This window comes from Phyllobates terribilis, unplaced genomic scaffold (assembly GCF_046119375.1).
Source record: "Phyllobates terribilis strain yellow unplaced genomic scaffold, ASM4611937v1 Scaffold_7__3_contigs__length_470593459, whole genome shotgun sequence".
In the NCBI taxonomy this organism is placed as follows: domain Eukaryota; kingdom Metazoa; phylum Chordata; class Amphibia; order Anura; family Dendrobatidae; genus Phyllobates; species Phyllobates terribilis.
In genome coordinates, this window is record NW_027362767.1 from 269,813,351 (window position 1) to 269,837,664 (window position 24,314).

Sequence of the window (24,314 nt, forward strand, 5' to 3'; positions counted from 1 at the left end):
AATCAAATTATATATGTTCTTTCAAGCAGGGAGAGGGAAACTCTGGCTGATACTTATTGAGATATATTGCTTCCCTTAAGCCTAATTGTCTGCAGTGGCTCTGGATCTTTTTAGCAGTTTGGATAAGTGGAGTTAAGAAAAATGGTAATGACCAGCACAGAGCATTGTCCTCCACTTATCTAGACACAATTGGCTAATATATGTGAAGATGTGTGGAGATAGCCAGATGTCAGCACATCACTGCACATAGATGGGGAGGTTCAGCTCCTTCCTTGCCTTTGTTCTGTCATTCAGAATCGTTCAGATTAATTTGATAATTTTGAAAGCTAAGACATTTGAAAAATAAGATATTTCACCCCCTTTATTTTTGTTTTGGGGAGAAAAAAAGGAAAGAAAAAAATGTGAATTATTTTCAAAGTAAATCTTGAATCATAAAATAAATGTCCTTAATTGGGAACAGATGTGATAGTTGCAGAGAAGCACAAATTACTTACATGTATAATACATGGAATCCGACATTAACAGCAAAGTTTTTACAGACAATATTGACAAAAAAAAGAAAAAAAATAGCAATATGATATGAAGAAAAATAAAACACTTTAAGAAATAAAAGTGTAAATCATTTAAAAATATGTTTAATAATTACATAATTTCCAATATTATAATTTCAGCAATTTTTAAAGCATTTATGATATTTTTTTTAATTTCTCAGCTGAATGTCATATGAGAAGGGATATCAACAGACCCATATAGCATCATCCATTTTTTTTTTGTCACTTGGATTTTGAAGAATCGGAATGCCACATTAATGTTCATATAGCAAATTTTTTTGAGTGTTTTTTTTCAATAAGGTTTTGAAAACTCGTGCTACTGTGTCCCCACGTGCTCATATCTCTATTGTTTTCCACAAAGTCATATTTCCAGTGTGTCTCCTCGTGCTCATATCTGCCTGCAAATTGTTTCACGTATTGGAATTCTGTTTAAGAGGAATGGATGGACAATCTCCACTGACATGGAACAATGACTTGTTTTACTGCCCAGGGTTTGTTTGGCTTGTAGTTGTCAGTCCTCAGGCCCTCGTGCCAGCTCACTAGATGGAAAATTGCCTCCGAACAGTGAAACACAAAATATGAGGGGATATAAGCCGTCAGTTAGCTGACATCTGCTGGGACTCTTTTTCATGGCTGTTTGCTGATAAACATGTGATGACTGAGGAAACAAATCAAGATGTCTCATGAGATCACCGGGGTGTATGACAATTAATAAGAGCGAGATGCATTATTAACAAAGATGCATAGACACAGGGATACAATGCATTAACCATACAGCCCATCAATAACTGATACACAAGAAGAGTGGACTGGACAGCAATAGGAAATAGGATGTCATCACGGTTTACCCGAAAATTCTGGTATCTTTCTGCTGCAAGGTTGCAAATTATAATTTGGATTATGCTTGACCATCCAGAATGTTTGCATTTGCCTAGTCCAATATAGGTCAGATAAATGAGATTCTAACCACACAAAAAGTCCCAAATTTAAGGCCCCCATACATATTGGACTAATATTGTCCGAACAGCCGATATTAATGGGTTGAGACAGTCTAATGTGTATGGTGGCGGACAACTGATAGTCGGGGGATGTCGATCACACATGTCAGATTTCGGACTGCTGATCGCATTGTTCTACCGAAGATAAGTCACCTTGTCAGCCAGAAGCATTTTCATAGAGCGCACAGGAGCATTCGGCCAAATGAGCGCTCCTGGGAGAGTCGGCTGAGATGGCTGTCGGCCAAATGATCAGCTAAAGCATTGTTTGACTGACAACTATTTAATGTGTACAGACGACTTAAAGGGGGTTGTCCAGTCCAAAATGACAAGTCTACAGTCACTCTGTTACTGCAGATTTGTGGATTCTCCCGGCACACACATTGATCTGTGAGGATTCGCCGGTTTCAGCTCCAGGAACAGTGGTCATGTGACTGTAAGTATGCAATATGCAGACTCCCCACCAGAACCTGACTAGACCGTTTCCGGCGTGTTCAATACAAGGGTATTGCGCAAGGTCGAAAACAATCTAGTCGGATTCTGGTCGGGATTATGCATATTGCATGCTTGCGGTCACATGTCCGCTGTTCCCGGTTCTGATACCGTAGAATCTTTACAGCACGCATTATGCGCTATGTGAGAATTTACAAGTGTGCGGTCACAAAGAGTGACTGCAAACTTGTCATTTTAGACCGGACATCTTAAGATTTCACACAAATCAAGAATGCCCCATAGGGTCTAATGCTTCACTTCAACTCATCGGAGGATGGGTCGACACTAGAATTGGTGGAATCGATTCGCAGAACCAAATCCAGCGGCCACATTGGTAGTCTGTGGTCATTGTACAGTGGGGAAAAAAAGTATTTAGTCAGCCACCAATTGTGTAAGTTCTCCCACTTAAAAAGATGAGAGAGGCCTGTAATTGACATCATAGGTAGACCTCAACTATGAGAGACAAAATGAGAAAACAAATCCTGAAAATCACATTGTCTGATTTGGAAAGAATTTTTTTTCAAATTTTACTGGAAAATAAGTATTTGGTCACCTACAAAAGTTCATCTTAATACTTTGTTATATATCCTTTGTTGGCAATGACAGACGTCGAACGTTTTGTGTAATTCTTCACAAGATTGGCACACACTGTTGCTGGTATGTTGGACCATTACTCCATGCAGATCTCCTCTAGAGCAGTGATATTTTGGGGCTGTCGCTGGGCAACATGGACTTTCACCTCCCTCCAAAGGTTTTCTATAGGGTTTAGATCTGGAGACTGGCTAGGCCACTCCAGGACCTTGAAATGCTTCTTACGATGCCACTCCTTCGTTGCCCTGGCGGTGTGCTTGGGATCATTGTCATGCTGAAAGACCCAGCCAAGTATCATCTTCAATGCCCTTGCTGATGGAAGGAAGTTTGCACTCAAAACCTCACGATACATGGCCCCATTCATTCTTTCATGTACATGGATCAGTCGTCCTGGTCCCTTGGCAGAGAAACTGCCCCAAAGCATGATGTTGCCATCCCCATGCTCAACAGTAGGTATGGAGTTCTTTGGATGCAACTCGGCATTCTTTCTCCTCCAAACACGACGAGTTGTGTTTCTACCAAACAGTTCTTCTTTGGTTTCATCTGACTTTATGACTAGTGTTGAGCCACCCCCGTAGTGTTCGAGTTCGGTTCGGTTCGTCGAACACCCGTGTGTTCGCCGAACTGTTCGTCGAACACCTTCGAACACCGTTAAAACCAATGGCAGGCAAACAAAAACACATAGAAAACACCTTCAAAGGTGTCCAAAAGCTGACAAACTGCTCAGAAGACACAACTAACACATGGAAAAGTGACAAGTACATATAGTCATGCGAAAAGAAAAGAGGTGGAGGAGTAAAAGGAGGGGGAGACATAGATATAGGCATGTCATGCCCTTCTAAAATCCAAAAAGTGAGAAGCCGACACGTTCAGTCCGCTCCTGCCCGTGCCACCTCCGTGTCACCGGGTTTGTGCCAGAGCCGCGGTGAACCCTGACGGCCAGCCCCCCTCTCCCAATACTGGTGCCTGTCCGCTGGTGGGTCGAGCGAGCCCCCCTGTGGTGTAGGCAGCTCTAAGCTTTTTAATTTAAATTGTCTCTCTAATTTGAATGAATTCACTTTAAATCCATTTACAAGGATCTATTGGAGGGCAAGTCTCATGCCAGCAGCCGCGTAATTCCAGCTCCAGTAGCGTCCACTAAAGCTGCTGCAGTTAAAAAGCTTTTATAAGGATCGAGCTCGGCTGTCCACCGCAAGGCATCCTACTGCCAGTCCCAGCCCCTATGCCTTGGGGTGCCTCCTGATGCTCTTCACTGAGTATCCCGTGGTCCCGAAGCATTTCCTTTGAAAAAATTAAGTGTCCAAACTACAGGTGGTGTAGCTTGCTTAACAGCCGGGATAATCCGCTGACTAGCAGACACTGCTACTAGGCACAAAGTATTTCCTGGGCTAGATGCAGTTAAAAATTTGTAATTAGATACTCTCGTTGGATGCTGAGAAAGCATTCCATAGAGTCTCCTGGCACGCCATATATGATTCTCTTAAAAAGCTTGGGGTAGGGGTCTAGGGGACCCTTTTATAGCCAAAATCACGGCCCTGTATCACAATACGTCACCTAGGCTGAAGATAAATGGAACTGTAGCACCCTGAGGGCTCGGTTGCTACAGAGGTATTGCACCTCACCCAGAGGTGTGATATCTCACTCTCAGGTAAGGATGGAGTGTGGATCAGGACCCGACACCTGCATGCATTACACCACATTGCCGTGGGGCAGGGCGACCAATATGCCTCTGAGATGGGCACGACAGTCCCTGTCCCTGGCTGGAGTGGGGGGAGGGAACACTGAGGAAGGGGAACCCTGTAGTGCAGGAGCAGGGAGGAAGCAGTTCCTGGGTGCATTGAGAAGGGAGTATAAAAGGTGGGCACCATCAGTGCAGAGAAGTCTGAGCAGAAGTGGCAGGGAGCAGGGGCTCTGCATGATCTCTGCTCCGGAGGCGGGCCTAGTAACAGAGGCCCAGGCCTGGAAGAGGGAGAAGGAAGGAAGAGGAGCGGAGAAGGCTCCAGGAACGAGGAATGAAGGGATCCCAGGGGTGCGGACGGGCGAGTCGCCACCGCACGCCCGAATCCACCTGCGTGGAGGGGTCAGGCCAAAGGGGGAGACCGGTCCCCGAAACTAGTGGAGGCAGGAAACGACCCTCAGCTAGAAACCGGAGGCTGTGACATTTTATGTGGCGCAGCCCCTCGCTACACCCGCTAGGAAGGCACCACATAGGGTCAGGGAAACTGGCGCCAAGTTTACCAAGAGGAGGCCCGAGGCAGCCGGACAGAAGGGTTGGTAAGAAAGGCCAGACAAAGGACACACAAAGGTGGGTCCTGTGAAGCGCTCCAAAGTTATCTGGGAGTTGTCTGAGCCCCTCACCTTGTGAGCACAGTACGACGTGGGCAGCCGTTACCTGCAGACGTGGTCTGGATAATAAGAACTGTGAGTAAAGGCCCTGGACTGCATCACTGACTCCGTGTCGTTACTGCTGCTGCCCTGCACCATCACCCCCATCCTCCGCATACACTGCCCTGAGGCTATACTCCTCCCGTGGGGAGTTATGCTACGCTCTGCTGCACCCACAACACCAGCCTCAGCGGTCTGCCCTGCAGCGGCGGTTCACTCTGACCGCAATCCACGGGTGGCGTAGTCGGACATTTAAACATCAAAACCACATAAATAGTTCCGCCACTGGTTTGACCACCCTGAGCCACGGAACCGGGTCGCCGCCACGAAGACTACAACCACCAGCATCCACCAAAAAGGGTCCGGCTCCGGGTGTCCCAAGGCCCAAGGGGTGCATCAGAACATTTTCATCACCTTTCACAATCACCAATGGGACAAGGCAGGGATGTCCTCTGTCCCCTCTCTTATACATCCTAGTGACGGAGCACCTGCTCTCATCAATTCGCCATAACCCCAATATTAGGTGGATTGAGGTGGGAGGCACCGAGTACAAGTGCTCTCTATTTGCTGATGATGTCCTAGTATATATCACTCAATCACATATATCCATCCATGCTGTTATGGCTGAAATAGATCACTTTGTTACATGGTCAAATTTTAAAATCAATGCAGCGAAGTCTGAGGCCCTCGATGTCTCCCTCCCCAAATCCATATAGGATTCCATCCAGTCCAACTTTCCCTTTGCCTGGCCCTCACAGGGTATCAAATACTTAGGAATTCCTATTCATAGAGACCTCCCCCATCTATGTTATCTTAATTTTGGGCCCTTTATTGAACAACTCCATACAGACCACGGTTGGCAAGTTAGAACAGTAAGATTCACTACGTGAACCACTGGTGTTTTGTGGAAAAGCACATGTACACTGTGTTCCAAATTATTATGCAAAAAGTGTTTAGGAGTGATAAGGGAAGAATTTGTTTGTTTGTCAGTTAAACTCATTGATGGTGATGTGTGTCAGGGCTCTTTATATCACTGTAAGCAATTGCAGACACCTGTGCTAATTAGTTTGGCAGGTGTGTCCAATGAAAGGCAAGACTACTTAAGAAGGCTGTCTCACATTATTAAGCAGCCTACATTTTCTGCCAAAATGGGAAAGAAAAAGGATGTGTCGGCTGCTGAGAAGCAACAAATTGTGGAGTGTTTAGGTCAAGGCATGACTACAATCAACATTGTGCGATGATCAGGATGAAGTGTCTTGGCAATCAAGAAGTATGTAGCTGATTCACAGTACACACGTGTGCGTGCTGATAAGGGCAAATTGAGGACTCTTTCCTACAGGCAATTACGTCAGGTTAAAAGAGCAGCGGCAAAAAAGCCTTGTCATAGCAGTAGACAAGTTTTTGAAGCTGCTGGTGCCTCCAACGTCCCCCGAACAACAAGATGCAGGGTCCTTCAGAGGTTTGCAGCTGTGCATACGCCATCCTGTCGACCTCCTCTATCCACTTCACACAAGCAGAAACGGCTCCAGTGGGCCAAACATTACATGAAGACTGATTTCAAAACTGTTTTGTTCACGGATGAGTGCCGTGCAGCGCTCGATGGTCCAGATGGATGGAGTGGAGGATGGCTGGTTGATGGACACCCCACGCAAACACGGCTACAGCGCCAACAAGGAGGAGGTGGAGTAATGTTTTGGGCTGGAATCATGGGGAGAGAGATTGTCGGCCCCTTTAGGATCCCTGAAGGCGCTAAAGATGAACTCCATAATGTATGTGGATTTTCTCAAACAGTACTTCCTGCCATGGTTCAAGAAGAAGAACCGTGTATTTCACAGCAAGATCATTTTTTTGCATGATAATGCACCATCTCATGCTGCACATAAAACATCTGCATCTCTGGCTGATATGGGCATAAAAGGGGACAAACTTATGGTGTGACACCCATGCTCCCCTGACCTCTTCCCCATTCAGAACCTCTGGAGCATCATCAAAAGGAGTGTCTATGATGGCGGGAGGCAGTTCACATCTAAGCAACAGCTCTGGGAGGGTATTCTGTCCTCATGCAAAACAATTGAAGCAGAAACCATCCAAAACCTGACAAATTCAATGGACGAGAGAGTTCAGAAGCTCCTTTCGAACAAGGGGTCCTATGTGAAAATGTAACATCACCTAGAATAAAGTTTTCAGTTGAAAACTGTTTGATTTCAGTTTCTAATAACCTGCTAATGCTTATAATTTCAAAAATGACCATTTTTTTGGTCTTTATTAAAATGAAAAGGTTGATCGAAAAGTTTGGGGGATCTAAGAGTGTGGCAACCCAGTAGACATGATTACTTTGAATTCTGACAATATGAGGGTCATGTTGCAGGTAGTGCAGCAAGAAGGCACTTATGTGTCTTGCGCATCTCGGAGCCCCAAAATTATTTTCCGGGCTAGATGCAGCTAAAAATTATTATTAATTTTAAATCTGGTGGAGCTTAGTATAGATGGCCTAATAGGATCAGTGCTGCACACTGCTACAAAGCCCAAATTATTTTCCAGTCAAGATACAGATAAACATGATTAGTAATTTTAAATCTGGTGGAGCTTATTATAGATGGCCTAATAGAATCAGTGCTGCACACTGCTACAAAGCCCAAATTATTTTCCAGCCAAGATACAGATAAACATGATTAGTAATTTGAAAGCTTAAAACGGTTGGTAGGGTGATTTTAACCAATCATCAAGCTTTTACTCTCCCCAGGATGACACAGGGGTAGAAAAGTCGTTTCGGATCCATGGTTTGTTCATCTTTATGAACGTGAGTCTGTCTACATTATCAGTGGAGAGCCGCGTGCGCTTATCTGTCAGCACACCACCAGCAGCGCTGAACACACGTTCAGACAGAACGCTGGCTGCGGGGCATGACAAGATCTCCAAGGCGTAAGTGGCTAGCTCTGGCCATTTATCCAGATTGGAAGCCCAAAAAGAGCAAGGGTCCAGTGACACAGTCATGTCTTCAATGTTTACTCCTGTACCATCGTCTCTAGGCGTTGACTATGTGTCAGACTTCTTGTCTCCTGTGGCCTTGCAAAGGATGGGCTAAAAAAGTGGTGAAATGATTCCGCAAAATTGATGTTACCAGCAGATACTGTGGTTCTGTTACGGTTTGAGTGCTGAACACTTGACGGTCCCACGGTTGGCAAGTTGGAACTGTGAGATTCACTACGTGCACCACTGGTGTTCTGTGGAAAAGCACATGTAAGATTCTGCAACAGTCTCTGCTGATACTCCTGCATGCGTGCATCCCTTTCTATGGCAGGAATAATTTCTGCAAATTTACTTTTGTACCGGGGATCTAACAGTGTGGCAACCCAGTAGTCAGGATTATTTCTAATTCTCACAATTCGAGGGTCATGTTGCAGGTAGTGCAGCAAGAAGGCACTCATGTGTGTTGCGCATCCAGGAGCACCAAGTCCCTGTTGTGTTGGTGGCGAGGTAACAATCATGCTTCCTTCCTCTGTCCTCTCCCCCCAACCTCGCACAACAGAAATGTGATCAAGGTCTCCCTCATCTGATGAGTCTTCCACCAGTTCGTCCTCCACTTCTTCCTGGGCTCCTGCACCTTCCTCACTAGTTTGGCTGCTACCATGCGCCCTGGTAAAACCATCTCCCCCACCCTCACATGCCTGCCGGCTTGGTGCTGCCGACCGTCTGGACCTTGCAGATGTTAGCCCTTCCGCATACAACTCCTCCTCCTCTACTTCCTCCACCTCCTCTTGTGCCACCACCTGACTCCGAATTCTGTTTAACATGTGCTCCAGCATGTAAATCACCGGAATAGTCATGCTGATAATGGCATCGTCAGCACTAAACATCTTCGTCGCCATTTCAAAACTGTGCAGAAGGGTGCATAGGTCCCTGATCTGAGACCACTCCTCCAGCGTGATTTGCCCCACCTCTGGATCTCGTTGGCCCAGGCTATACGTCAGAACGTATTGCACCAGGGCTTGTCGGTGCTGCCACAGTCGCTGCAACATGTGCAGAGTTAAATTCCACCGGGTAGGCACATCGCATTTTAGCCGGTGAAGTGGCAGGCCCAACGACTTCTGTAGAGATGTAAGTCGCTGAGCTGCGGGATGCGAACGGCGGAAGTGAGCACACAGCGACCGTGCCCTCTGCAGAAGGCCATCTAGTCTGGGATAGTGGGCTAAAAATTGCTGGACAACCAGGTTCAACACGTGAGCCATACAAGGCACGTGTGTGACATTGCCCCGGCGAAGGGCCGCACCCAGGTTTGCAGCATTGTCGCACACGGCCTTCCCAGGTTTCAGGTCCAGTGGAGACAACCATTCATGAAATTGGTTCTCCAGAGCTGACCACAACTCCTCAGCTGTGTGACTCACATTTCCCAGACATTTCAAAGTAAAAACCGCCTGATGACGTTGAGCCCTACTGCCAGCATAGTAAGGAGGTGTGCAGGATCCCTTCTGCGCAGTTAGAAAGCTTGTGGCATGACCAGACAGGCTTTGGGTGCAGGTGGAAGACCGAGAGGAGGTTGAGGAGGCAGAAGCAGTGGAGGAACTTTGACATAAAGAGGATTGACGCACAACTCGTGGGGACGGCAAGACTTGGACAGCAGCCCCTTGTCCTGCTGTCACCATAGTTACCCAGTGCCCAGTCAGCGACATGTAACGCCCCTGTCCATGCCTACTCGTCCAAGTGTCTGTGGTGAAATGCACCCTGTCACACACAGAGTTTCTCAAAGAAGCGGTGATGTTGTGTGCGACATGCTGGTGGAGCGCAGGCACACCTTTCTTTGAGAAGTAGTGCCGACTGGGCATCTGGTACTGGGGCACTGCGACGGACATAAGGTCTCGAAAATCCTCTGTGTCCACCAGGTGGAAAGGCAGCATTTCTGTAGCCAAGAGCTTGCAGATGGTGAAATTCAACCTCTTAGCTTTCTCATGGCTAGGAGGAAATGGTCTTTTACTTGTCCACATCTGAGGGACCGAGGGCTGGCTATTGTGCTTAGACGGGGTTGATAAGGGTGTCCCCGGCAAACTGCCGGTCTGTGAGGAAGATGCAGGCGGACATGTTAGGTTGCCTTGATCCAAAGGTGGTGCTATCGATGTCGGACAGCGCTCAACACCAGCTGGTGTTACCACCTCCAAAGAAAATGATGACCTGCCAATCACGCTGGCTGTTGCGGGTAAAGAGGTGGCAAGTCTGCACCCCAAAACAGGTGTGACTGCTGTCCCCCCAGTCACAGAGGATGAAGAGGCCGCGGATGCACAAGATATGGCAGACGGTGGTTGGCCCGGCCGGCTAGGCCGCATTGTAGCACACTGAGCTTCCCACTGCAACTTATGCTTCATGTCCATGTCCCGGTTCATGCATGAAGTACTCAAACTATGTATTTTTTGGCCTCTACTTAGCTTTTGCTGACAAATGTTACAGATAACACGAGTTGGGTCATCTTTATCGATCTGAAAAAATGCCCAGGCTATGCAAGGCTTAGCACCCATGCGGCCTGAAGAGCCACCACGACTTGTGGTGAGAGGCAGAGTTGTGTTTGAGGATGCAGTTGTTGACGTGCTTCCAGTACTATGTCTCTGTCCAGGAAGGCACAACCTGACCTCGTCGTCACTAGCATCTTCCTCCACCTCCTCTGCTGACCTCATCTCTTGGCTGACTGTGGGTTGACTGTAAGTGGGATCTCCAACCTCATCATCATCACCCTGTGCGTTATCACACCCGTCGTCCTCAGAGCCAACCTGTTCCTGCCCTGACAAAAAACTAAAGTTGTCGCTCCAATCAGGTATTTGAGTCTCATCGTCGTCTTCCTCATTGTCTCCACCAACAGGAGTTACAGTTTGGGAATGAGGGTCTACATTATGGTCAGAACCTTCTGCGTCTGGTCCTGGATCCGACTCATAAAGATTCTGGGCATCAGTGCAGATCATTTCCTCGTCTGGATTCACAGAAGCGCTGGAGTCGACCTCTGATTCCCAGGCTATAGTATGAGTAAACAGCTCTGCAGACTCAACCATCTGTTCTACCTCAAACTCAGACGGGCAGCTGGAGATTTGGGAGCTGTGAGGAAGCAAGTGCGATTGGGGTGACACCTTTGAGGACTGGAGTATTTGTGATGTTGAAGTTGATGTGGAGGAGAGCCCACTTAAAGGAGCACTTGATATCCGTTGAAGCACCTGCTGTTTTTGTGCCTCATCTGGAATTTGTAGCGATTGGCGTGGCCGTAAGAAAGGGATCTTATCACATTGTCCGCTAAAAGAAGTAGACATTTTAGTTTGGCTGGAAGATGGTCTTTCTTCTGCAGATGTTACTGTTGCTTTAACACCTACCCCACGGACACAACCTTTTTTCCCCTTCCCAACACGCCTATTCCCCTTTCCACCAGCAGCAGGCCTTTTTCCACTCATTTTGGTGGTTAACTAATTCACAACTCTGGAGTTGTTTGCACAAAAAAACAATGGATGGGAACCGAGCAGAGCTGAGTGGCCAAACTGTGGTATTAGGCCAAAACTATTGGCTGGGTTAGATGCAGAAAAAAATTATATTCAATTTGCAACCTGATGGAGGTCAGTATAGATGGACTAATAGAACAAGTCCCACACACAGCTAGAAGCCCAAATATTTTTTCAGAGGTAGATGCAGAAAAAAATTGTATTCAGTTTGCAACCTGATGGAGGTCAGTATAGATGGACTAATAGAACAAGTCCTACACACAGCTAGAAGCCCAAATATTTTTTCAGAGGTAGATGCAGAAAAAAAATATATTCAGTTTGCAACCTGATGGAGGTCAGTATAGATGGACTAATAGAGAAAGTCCCACACACTGCTAGAAGGCCAAATATTTTTTCAGAGCTAGATGCAGACAAAAAATTATTTTTAATTTGCAACCTGATGGAGGTCAGTATAGATGGACTAATAGAGAAAGTCCCACACACTGCTAGAAGGCCAAATATTTTTTCAGAGCTAGATGCAGAAAAAAATTATATTCAGTTTGCAACCTGATGGAGGTCAGTATAGATGGACTAATAGAACAAGTCCCACACACAGCTAGAAGGCCAAATATTTTTTCAGAGGTAGATGCAGATAAAAATTATTTTTAATTTGCAGCCTGATGGAGGTCAGTATAGATGGACTAATAGAGAAAGTCCCACACACTGCTAGAAGGCCAAATATTTTTTCAGAGCTAGATGCAGACAAAAAATTATTTTGAATTTGCAACCTGATGGAGGTCAGTATAGATGGACTAATAGAGAAAGTCCCACACACTGCTAGAAGGCCAAATATTTTTTCAGAGCTAGATGCAGACAAAAAATTATTTTTAATTTGCAACCTGATGGAGGTCAGTATAGATGGACTAATAGAGAAAGTCCCACACACTGCTAGAAGGCCAAATATTTTTTCAGAGCTAGATGCAGATAAAAATTATTTTTAATTTGCAACCTGATGGAGGTCAGTATAGATGGACTAATAGAGAAAGTCCCACACACTGCTAGAAGGCCAAATATTTTTTCAGAGCTAGATGCAGAAAAAAATTATATTCAGTTTGCAACCTGATGGAGGTCAGTATAGATGGACTAATAGAACAAGTCCCACACACAGCTAGAAGCCCAAATATTTTTTCAGAGGTAGATGCAGAAAAAAATTATTTTTAATTTGCAGCCTGATGGAGGTCAGTATAGATGGACTAATAGAGAAAGTCCCACACACTGCTAGAAGGCCAAATATTTTTTCAGAGCTAGATGCAGACAAAAAATTATTTTTAATTTGCAACCTGATGGAGGTCAGTATAGATGGACTAATAGAGAAAGTCCCACACACTGCTAGAAGGCCAAATATTTTTTCAGAGCTAGATGCAGACAAAAAATTATTTTTAATTTGCAACCTGATGGAGGTCAGTATAGATGGACTAATAGAGAAAGTCCCACACACTGCTAGAAGGCCAAATATTTTTTCAGAGCTAGATGCAGAAAAAAATTATATTCAGTTTGCAACCTGATGGAGGTCAGTATAGATGGACTAATAGAACAAGTCCCACACACAGCTAGAAGCCCAAATATTTTTTCAGAGGTAGATGCAGAAAAAAATTATTTTGAATTTGCAACCTGATGGAGGTCAGTATAGATGGACTAATAGAGAAAGTCCCACACACTGCTAGAAGGCCAAATATTTTTTCAGAGCTAGATGCAGACAAAAAATTATTTTTAATTTGCAACCTGATGGAGGTCAGTATAGATGGACTAATAGAGAAAGTCCCACACACTGCTAGAAGGCCAAATATTTTTTCAGAGCTAGATGCAGATAAAAATTATTTTTAATTTGCAACCTGATGGAGGTCAGTATAGATGGACTAATAGAGAAAGTCCCACACACTGCTAGAAGGCCAAATATTTTTTCAGAGCTAGATGCAGAAAAAAATTATATTCAGTTTGCAACCTGATGGAGGTCAGTATAGATGGACTAATAGAACAAGTCCCACACACAGCTAGAAGCCCAAATATTTTTTCAGAGGTAGATGCAGATAAAAATTATTTTTAATTTGCAGCCTGATGGAGGTCAGTATAGATGGACTAATAGAGAAAGTCCCACACACTGCTAGAAGGCCAAATATTTTTTCAGAGCTAGATGCAGACAAAAAAATATTTTGAATTTGCAACCTGATGGAGGTCAGTATAGATGGACTAATAGAACAAGTCCCACACACTGCTAGAAGGCCAAATATTTTTTCAGAGCTAGATGCAGAAAAAAATTATATTCAGTTTGCAACCTGATGGAGGTCAGTATAGATGGACTAATAGAACAAGTCCCACACACAGCTAGAAGGCCAAATATTTTTTCAGAGGTAGATGCAGATAAAAATTATTTTTAATTTGCAGCCTGATGGAGGTCAGTATAGATGGACTAATAGAGAAAGTCCCACACACTGCTAGAAGGCCAAATATTTTTTCAGAGCTAGATGCAGACAAAAAATTATTTTGAATTTGCAACCTGATGGAGGTCAGTATAGATGGACTAATAGAGAAAGTCCCACACACTGCTAGAAGGCCAAATATTTTTTCAGAGCTAGATGCAGATAAAAATTATTTTTAATTTGCAACCTGATGGAGGTCAGTATAGATGGACTAATAGAGAAAGTCCCACACACTGCTAGAAGGCCAAATATTTTTTCAGAGCTAGATGCAGAAAAAAATTATATTCAGTTTGCAACCTGATGGAGGTCAGTATAGATGGACTAATAGAACAAGTCCCACACACAGCTAGAAGCCCAAATATTTTTTCAGAGGTAGATGCAGATAAAAATTATATTCAATTTGCAACCTGGTGGAGGTCAGTATAGATGGACTAATAGAATGATGCTATGCCCAAAAGATTTTACTTCACTAGGTGCAGTAAAAAAATTGGTATTCTATACACAGGTGGTATATCTTGCAACACAGATAGGCTACTCCACTGACTAACACACTCTGCAATAGGCCAAAAAGGATTAGCTTTGCTAGATTCAGCCAAATGCTGTGAAAAAAACTTGCACAGCACTGGCACAGACCTGCCTGGCAAAAACTGATAGGAACTGATGTAACCTAGTCCTGAAAAGGACTGCAATTACAATTAGTCTATACTCCCACAATCTATCTATTTAAGAGCACAGACCTGCCTGATAAAAGTCGTAGGAAATGCTGTAACCTAGTCCTTAAAAGGACTGCAATCACAACTATTCCCTACTCCCAAGCTATCTGTAGATTTGTGCGAAAATTGGCTTGAAATTAACAAGGTATAGCGCACACAGCAACAGCGATGCCGTCTAACACGCAGCTGCAGCAGTGAGAAAATGGTGGCGACGGGGAAAATGGCTTGGTCTTATAGGGCAAGGACATGTGACATACACTGCTAATGACACATGCCCTTGCTTGTGTGAAAAAAAGCACTTCGCTCCGTGTGTGCGCTGCTGATAGGCTGACAGATTGCACCTCCCCACTGTAAATGCGGGAAAGAGAAAAAAAAATGGAGATCTTCATTATTCCTGCAGAGATCCATCCCCTGCCCCTCCCCCCACCCCGCTGTACAGTCAAACTGCGTATTAACATTAATTTTCATCATTACTGAGAAAAAATCCAGTTATGATTTTGGTGCACGAACAGTTATCGAACATAACCTCGAACAGCCGAATTTTTCTCAAATCGTTCGTGTTCGCCGAACTGCTCGAACACCGCCCAAAACAGCTCGAATTTGAGATTGGCGAACAGTTCGAGTCGAACAACGCTCATCTCTATTTATGGCATTCTCCCAATACTCTTCTGGATCATCCAAATGCTCCCTAACAAACTTCAGACGGGCCCGGACATGTAATGGCTTAAGCAGAGGGACACGTCTGACACTGCAGGATCTGATCTGAGTCCCTGGCGGTGTAGTGTGTTACTGATGGTACCCTGTGTAACGTTGGTCCCAGCTCTCTGCAGGTCATTCACTAGGTCCCCCCGTGTGGTTCTGGGATTTTTGCTCACCGCCCTTGAGATCATTTTGACCCCACGTGGTGAGACCTTGTGTGGAGCCCCAGATCGAGGGAGATTATCAGTGGTTTTGTATGTCTTCCATTTTCTAATTATTGCTCCCACAGTTGACTTCTTCACACCAAGCTGCTTGCCTATTGCACATTCAGTCTTCTCAGCCTGGTGCACGGCTACAATTTTGTTTCTGGTGTCCTACGACAGCTCTTTGGTCTTCACCATAGTGGAGTTTGGAGTGTGACTGTTTGAGTTTGCAGATAGGTGTCTTTTATACTGATAACAAGTTCAAACAGGTGCCAGTACTACAGGTAATGAGTGGAGGACAGAGGAGCCTCCTAAAGAAGTTACAGGTCTGTGGGAGCCAGAAATCTTGCTTGTTTGTAGGTGACCAAATACTTATTTTCCACCAAAATTTGAAAAAAAAATTCTTTCCAAATCAAACAATGTGGTTTGCAGGATTTGTTTTCTCATTTTGTCTCTCATAGTTGAGGTCTACCTATGATGTCAATTACAGGCCTCTCTCATCTTTTTAAGTGGGAGAACTTGCACAATTGGTGGCTGACTAAATACTTTTTTTCCCCACTGTATGAGAGCCCTCAGAAGTCTCGTAACTTCAACCTCTTGGGCCCCAATGCAAAATCTTCAACAGGGCCCCCAACTATCACAGGTCTTTAACAGTATTGGTCTTTTCATATGGACCAAAGGGATTTTTCGGCCCCCCCCCCCCCCCTAGGCTCAAGGGCACGGGTGTCATTGCAACCTCTGCACACATTATAGTTACACCCATAGACCTGAGAACTGACTGTTACCTGACGGCGTCTGTGGTTCTTCTTTTGATTAGCTGGCGTGGCAAAACGTCACATGACGTCACAGCAAAAAAAAAAGATACCGAAAAAGCTGTCAGTGGAATAGAAAGATTTTCATACTTAACCAAGTATAGTATCTCATACAGTCAGGGGCGGACACAGACTTCAGAGGGCCCCTGTGCAAAAAAATCTTTCTGCCCCCCACCCCCATTCTGCAATAAAGTTATGTAAACATACAGATTGTAATATTTATAACCAGGTTAGAACACAACTATCAAATTTAAACAATAAATGTAAGTTCCATATTTAACAACTGAATATAACACAAATCAGTCATGCAATTGATATGTCACATTTGAATGCGCTTATTGTGGCCCTTCAAGCAGTAAAGACTGTCATTACTTTATATATTGGAGGAAATAATACTGTAGTGAAGAGAATTGAATTTTTTTTTCAAAACTTAGAGGTTGTCCAGAACTGTTTTATTTTTATACTATAGGCCTGAGAACTGATAGGCAGGTAGCTGCTAACTGCATACCTCTTCTGTGCTGGCATAGAGCATGGACTGCTCCTGCCAGCGATCCTGCTGCTTCATATCAATAGAACAGCTCTTCATGTTCTGGGCTGCTCTGTTGACAGAGCATGACTACCAACTTCATGCTGTTCAACAGCCGGCTCCCCACAGCTATGCAGTGGGAGGCAGCTGTCAATCAACATGACACGGGCAGTCACGGCACTTCAACAGAGCGGAGCAGAAGAGAAGCTGCTGCTCTGTTGACATAATATCAGTAGAAGCCTCAGGAATGGCCCATTATTCTGTATGCAGGCCTATGTGGGGCCATTATTCTGTATGGAGGACTATGTGGGGCCCATTATACTGTATGGAGGACAATGTGGGGCCATTACTCTGTATGGGAGACTATGTGGGGCCCATTATTCTGTATGGAGCACTATGTGGTGCCCATTATACTATATGGAGGACTATGTGGGGTTCATTATACTATATGGAGGACTATGTGGGGCTATTATACTATATGGAGGACTATGTGGGGCCCATTATTCTGTATGGAGGACTATGTGGTGGGGTCTATTATTCTATATGGATCACTTTGTGGGGCCCATTATTCTGTTCTGTATGGAGGACTATGTGGGGCCCATTATACTGTATGGAGGACTATGTGGGGCCCATTATTCTGTTCTGTATGGAGGACTGTGTGAGGCCATTTTTACTGTATACTGATTGGCGGCTGGCCTGTGACTTTGTCCAAGTTGTTAATTTTGTCCCTCTGTGTGTTTGAGTTTGGCATCCCTGCCCTGCTCTATGTTAAAGAGATTGCAGCCTGATACAGACCAGGCTAGTGCATGTCACTAGCAGCCACTGTGCACAGAATATGGGGCTATCTGTCCTTATATGCTCACTACTCCCAACATGATTAATATATAAATAATTATTTATTTATTTTTCAAAACAATATTCTTACACTGTCACAGTTTTCCAAAAGGAAAGTCTTCAGAATTCAAATCCTGGAGTGATGATCCGTCCACTCTTCTTCTACAGCAGCTTCCTGCTCCAATCTGCGACTCCAGGGCACCACACAGCAGACACTTGCAAGTCATCTTGCAAAACGGAGAAACACCATTGACTTTGCCCCCAGTGCCGTGGGGTACCCTTTGGGAGGAATCACGGTGGCTGGCCCAGGGCGGTCAGTGCACAAAGGGGTATCACTTATTAGTAAAAAGTTCAGAGAGTTCGTGACGCCACCTGTGGTGTCTGGTGAGGATCACCAGCGCTGCAACTGTCCTCTGAGGCAGATGTCAGGGCAGCTAAAGATGGTACGGCTCCTCACAGGCGGAGCGGGCCTCAGGGCAGTGTAAAATGGATGAATGGTGCGCTGGGCGTTGTAGTGCGGGGAGGAAGAATGGCGCCGGTGAAGAAACAGTCAGAGGCTATTCGATGCAGTCGTCCAAGATTTTACTTACAGTTCTTAGGCAATTCACAAGTGCACTTTACAGGTGAAGGCCTCCATCGTCGCGCCGCGTTCATCGGACAGGGGTTCAATCCTTCTTCAAGCAGCTTAGGAATGCCTGGCAGAACCCCACTTTCTCGTGTTCCTACTTTGACCATCTTCACACTTGGTCCTTCTCACCGCTGCCCACTCTCAATCCCTCTCGGGTATGCTGAAGTCCTTCCTGTACGTTGGATCCGGGACCAACCTGACCCTCTGGAGATTAGAATGAAGCAACCGATCCCTCCTGACACCTGGCAGGAGTGGGGCGTACGGGTGCCGTCCTGCACGCGCCGTACCCCCTGGGATCCTTTCCTTAGAACGGAGCCTACTCCCTGCTCCCCTCCGGGGCCTCTATCCTGGGCCCTAACTTGTGGAGCAGAGCTCTTGCTGAGCCTCTGCTCCAGGACTGTTCCTCTGAACAGCCCTCACTAAACTCCCTTTCCGGGGCCTCCCTTTTATATCTACTGTATAAGTGCTTCCTGTATCTGCTTCCTCCACCCACACCCACTATTGGTTCCCCCTACCTTTGGGTTCCCCCTACTCCAGCCAGGGCCAGGGCTCAGCAGAAAACTACATTGCGTCTTGCCCCTCCGGCTGGCCTAGAGCAGTGTGATGTTGGATGCGGGTGTTTTGGGGTTCCGTGTTGGGGTTCCGTGCGGCACTCCCATCTTACCTGAGAGAAGGGAGACACCACACCTCTGGGTGAGGTGCAGTATCTCTGTGGCGACTGAACTCTCAGGGGCGCCACATTCCCCCCCGGTGAAACACAGCACGTCCGCGGGCTGGAACAAAGCAAAACAAGAATAAATGACATGCAAAAATTTTAAGATGCATCCGCATATAAGATCACAAACACATAACATTTCTTCCCTTTATGGGAGGCACATTTTCTTTAAACGTTACTGGTTACGTTACATTATAAAAGATTATAAGAGCACTTTTCATATGAAACATTTTCAAGAGAGTTCCTGCACCAGGGTGCAACAGTAGCAGCATGAGGGACCCATCCGCAAACCCCCAACGTAGGCCCTGGGCGTGGCTGCAGGGCATAAATGATCCAGATGCTGGACCTCGTCTTCCGCCACGCCAAACGGGTTTTTGTTCCGAGGTACTATGTTTCAAGTATAAAACCAAGAGGGTGCACTTTAAGAACTTTTTACAATGGAAAGTTTGTAGGGAGATCACTGTCCTCTTCCCTATTGTCTCTATACCCTTACGGGTACCTAAGAAAACTTATTACAACTACATATTAAACTCAGCACCCGGACGGGTAACTATATTCAGTTTCACAGTCCCAGTACTAAGCCTAGTACTGGGGACCCCTCCTGGGGTATTCTTCATTTTTCCCTGACCCAGCCGGGTCACGAGGGACTTCCTGCAGCGGTGTGTCCTTGTTGGCATGGTACACTTGCAGGGCATACCAGCCATGCTCACCATGGTGCCGGGTGAACGTGACTCGATCTCCCAGATACAGGTTCCTGTCGGGATGGCCTACTTCCAGCTCAGGCTCCACATCCCGCCGGTTGACGAAAATGTCCCTGTTAAACTCGGGACTCCGGATGAAGCCCCACCCAGCCTTGATGTTAAACTTGACGATGAGGCCTTCCTCATGGGGGCTGGGGTTGCTGTCTCCACCTGGCGGACTTGTGCCTTGGCGGCCTTGTCGCGGGCCTCCAGGCGGTCACTGCGCGCTTCCCGCGCGCGTCGCTCCCTCTCTAATTGCCGTAGCTCCCGCCGGCAGAATTCCTTCCTATGCTGGGCGGCAGACTCTGTTTCATAGGAGAGCCCCATCAGATCTCCCCCCCAGCGGAGAGGAGTTATGCTGGGACAGGCAACCGGGGGCGCTGGTATTGGGAAGAGCGGACACGGCTGCTGATCCTCAAAGTGGGCGGACCAGTCAAAGACCGGCGCACCGTAGATCCACTCCAGCGGAGGTGGCGGGAGGGCTCCCAGCAACAGGCCCGCAGTTTCAGCGCCCGGGATTAGAGGTTCCGGAAGTACGCCGTATGGGGAACCCTCTGGTGCAGCGCTCAGAGGCAGGGGTTCCGGGAAGGCCCTTGGTGCGGGGTTTTCAGGTTCCGCGCCCGGGGGTGGAGGTTTCGGGCTGCATATTGGTTCCGGCCAGAGTGCGGCAGCATATGGCGGGGGCTGGGGCAGGAGGCTCAGGAGCAGGTCGGCGCTGGCAGCGCCCGGGGGTGGGGATTCTCTCCTACCTACTCCTGTGTTCCCCTCGACCTCCTGGTTTCCTGTGAGCTCCGCCGGGCCCGGTGTGTGGCTTCTGGCATCCGGTCTCACTTTCCGGCGGGTGGATAGTTTCTCCAGCAGCTCACTTTTCCACCGGGCAACCGCTGCCTGCTGGGCTCGCTCCACTTGCTGGCCCAGCTCGAGGACCTCGCTCTCGAGGAACTCCACATCCTCCGGGGATAGCTTATCCATATCGTCCTCCATGGTGGAGGGGGTGGCTTGGTGCAGCGGCACGCCAGAGGCAGAGGCTTGGTTTTTGCTCCCTTCCATCTTGGCTGCCGGGTGCGGTCTGGCTAGACGGGTTGAGGCCATTCCCTCTCTCCATTCCTTTTCTCCTCCTCCTCTCCTCTTTTGGGGGTGGTCCCATGGCGATTTGCTGTCGGTCACTCCCTGTGACGACCTTCCTGCCTTGACGGACACATCTATGCGGACTGTCACAGTTGCAAGGGGCATGGTTTGCTTTTGGCGCCATTCTGGGACCCGGTCCACGATGGGAGGCTCCATTTTGTTGTCCTTTAACACGCCCATAATGGCGCCCGTTCTTCTGGGGCGGGCGCGACATTCAGAGCAGAAAACACTTCTTTAGGCGCACGATACCCGCAGATGGCGGGTTGGTCACGTATCCTGTTCGTGACGCCAGATGGATGACTCGCCCCCAGGCCGTGGGGTACCCTTTGGTAGGAATCACGGTGGCTGGCCCAGGGCGGTTGTTACGGGTCCGGGTGGTGGAACCTCTGTGCCGAGGTGCAAGGAGGGACCCAGAGGGGCGTGACTAAGTATCCACCCGAACCGACCCTGGTCGTACGGCAGCTAACGACACCGTGACCAGGGAGGATCCGGGCTGAGGGACCAGGTGCTACTCTGGGGACGACCTTGTAAGAGAGCAGGTGGCTCCCACGGGTCAGATGGCTGGGACTGACCGGTATGGCGGATGGACACGGCAAGCAGGCGGAAGTCTCTGGTAGCTGACAGGTGGTCACAGTTCGAGAAAGCAGGGCAAGTAGCAGTCTTTAGGTTTACCAGGAAGGTGGTCACAGCAAGTGACGGCAGGGTCTCTTGGCAGGCTGGCAGGAAACAGGCAGGTGCTCCCAGGTGAGCGAGCAGACAGACGAGGCGGGTAACTGACAAGTAACTGGTGGGCGCTCCCAGGTGAGCGGGCTGACGGACACAGCAGGTAACAGGCAGGTAACTGGTGGACACTCGCAGGTGAGCGGTCTAACAGACGAGGCAGGTAACAGGCAGGTAACTGGTGGACGCTCCCAGGTGAGCGGTCTGACAGACGAGGCAGGTAACAGGCAGGTAACTGGTGGACGCTCCCAGGTGAGCGGTCTGACAGACAGGGCAGGCGGATGCTCCCAGGTAAGCGGACAGATAGCCAAGGCAGGTAACAGGCAGGTAACAGGTGAGCGCTCCAGATGAGCAGGCTGGCAGGCTCGGCAGGTAACGGACAGACAACAGGCTGGCAGGCAGGACGAGAAGTCAGGCTAGCAGCGGAACCTGAGGGCTGAAGCACAGATCAGACACAGTGCAAACAACTTTACTCGGGCACCTCCATTTTGGAGGAGGTGCCTTATATATGGGAGGTCCTCCGGCAATTGGCCGGGAACTCCTTAGGACAGCGCGCGCGGTCCCTTTAAGAGAGGGGGAGCGCGCGCCCTAAGCACACTGCCGGGGAAGGAGCGCGTGCCGGAAGCAGCGGGGAGAGAAGCGCTGGAGGACGCCGCGCCAGAAGCGGGGAGGTGAGAGGGACGGCGTCTCTGCCTAGCCGAACAGGGCTTCAATCTTTCTTCAAGCAGCTTAGGAATGCCTGGCGGAACCCCACTTTCTCGTGTTCCTACTTTGACCGTCTTCACACTTGGTCCTTCTCACCGCTGCCCACTCTCAATCCCGCTCGGGTATGCTGAAGTCCTTCCTGTACGTCGGATCCGGGACCAACCTGACCCCCTGGAGATTAGAATGAAGCAACCGATCCCTCCTGACACCTGGCAGGAGTGGGGCGTACGGGTGCCGTCCTGCACGCGCTGTACCCCCTGGGATCCTTTCCTTAGAACGGAGCCTACTCCCTGCTCCCCTCTGGGGCCTCTATCCTGGGCCCTAACTTGTGGAGCAGAGCTCTTGCTGAGCCTCTGCTCCAGGACTGTTCCTCTGAACAGCCCTCACTAAAGTCCCCTTCTGGGGCCTCCCTTTTATATCTACTGTATAAGTGCTTCCTGTATCTGCTTCCTCCACCCACACCCACTATTGGTTCCCCCTACCTTTGGGTTCCCCCTACTCCAGCCAGGGCTCAGCAGAAAACTACATTGCGTCTTGCCCCTCCGGCTGGCCTGGAGCAGTGTGATGTTGAATGCGGGTGTTTTGGGGTTCTGTGCAGCACTCCCATCTTACCTGAGAGAAGGGAGACACCACACCTCTGGGTGAGGTGCAGTATCTCTGTGGCGACTGAACCCTCAGGGGCGCCACACCATCTACCAATGCGCTGGATCTCTGAGTTGGGCAAACCAGCGTGGGCTGCTTCAGTAGCAGCTTCTATCCTAAAGGAGTGTGTACCAAATTCCTTGGCAGGAAGGCCTAAGAGAGCTAAACATTTCCGAAAAAGAGATTGAAATTGAAAAACCGTAAGAGGAGAACCATCCTCATGTGAGAAAAAGGAGTCCCCAGATCGCCGGAACGATAAATAATTATTGACAAGGGTTACGGGACAAATCGGACCGGGGATGGCAAGAAGGGGAACCCATGAACCAATACCAGACCGGTCAGTTTTTGATTTCCGAATGCGGATACGGAGACCTCGATCACAAGGGGTGACATCATCATGCTGGAGTCCTTCTGAAGTGCGCTTAGATGAGGACACCAATTCACTAATGCGCAAAGCACCAAAAAATGCAAGACCAAAAGCGGCGGTGAGGAGAGCAGTCTCGATCGGAGAATAGCAGACGGAGGGGGTGGACTTGATTAGGCGTGTAAGTAAACTGAAAGAAATAGGCCGTCTGCTCTCCTGACGAGTGTGCTCCCTCCTCCAACCCCTAATACCCTGGCGGATGATGAAAACCTTAGTAACATCATTCCAACCTAAGAGGCGAAAATAAAAACTGACACCAGATAGGCGGTTCTGTGCAACGGCTCCTGAAACACCCACGCTGCGCAAGTAAAGTAAATATTCGATAGTGACCTCCAGACGGGCAGCGTCGGATGCCGCTACTGATTTATCCCCAACTAGGTTATGCCACTCATTCCATGCCTTACCATAAGAGCGCCATGTAGACGGGGCCACTGAAGATCTCACCAACTCCATCAATTCTTCTCTACCACCTCCCACATGTGGGTTGGGCATGGATGTCCCTCCGCTTTGGCCGCGGCGAAAACTTCCCGGAATTTCTGCCAATCGAAACGAGAAAGGGAATCAGCAATGACGTTATTTGTAACTAGAACATGGCGCGCTCAAAACCAGATGTTAAAACTTAAGCATTTTAATACCAGGAACCTGAGTAATTTGATAACCGGGGAAGACTAGGATGACAGCTGATTTATGGCATGTACAACACTCTCATATTGTCAGAACAAAAACAAATCCGTTTATCCCTGAGGGACAGGCCCCATAAAGAAATGGCTGTGACGATTGGAAATAACTCTAACAGAGTAAGGTTTTTGACCCAGCCCTCAGTGCGCCAAGATTCCAGCCAAGGTTCAGCGCACCATTGGTCGCCAAGGATGACACCGAAGCCAGTGG

General features: G+C 47.7%; 1 long non-coding RNA gene across 1 annotated transcript; it reads right to left on the reverse strand.

Moving 5' to 3' along the window:
* Positions 1-884: 884 nt before the first annotated feature.
* Positions 885-23,908, reverse strand: LOC141153162 (uncharacterized). The gene is made up of 3 exons (XR_012247248.1): positions 23,831-23,908; positions 16,338-16,369; positions 885-1,209 (listed from the first exon to the last, which is right to left on the reverse strand). It is a non-coding gene; the product is annotated as an uncharacterized lncRNA (long non-coding RNA).
* Between the last annotated feature and the right edge of the window lie 406 nt (positions 23,909-24,314).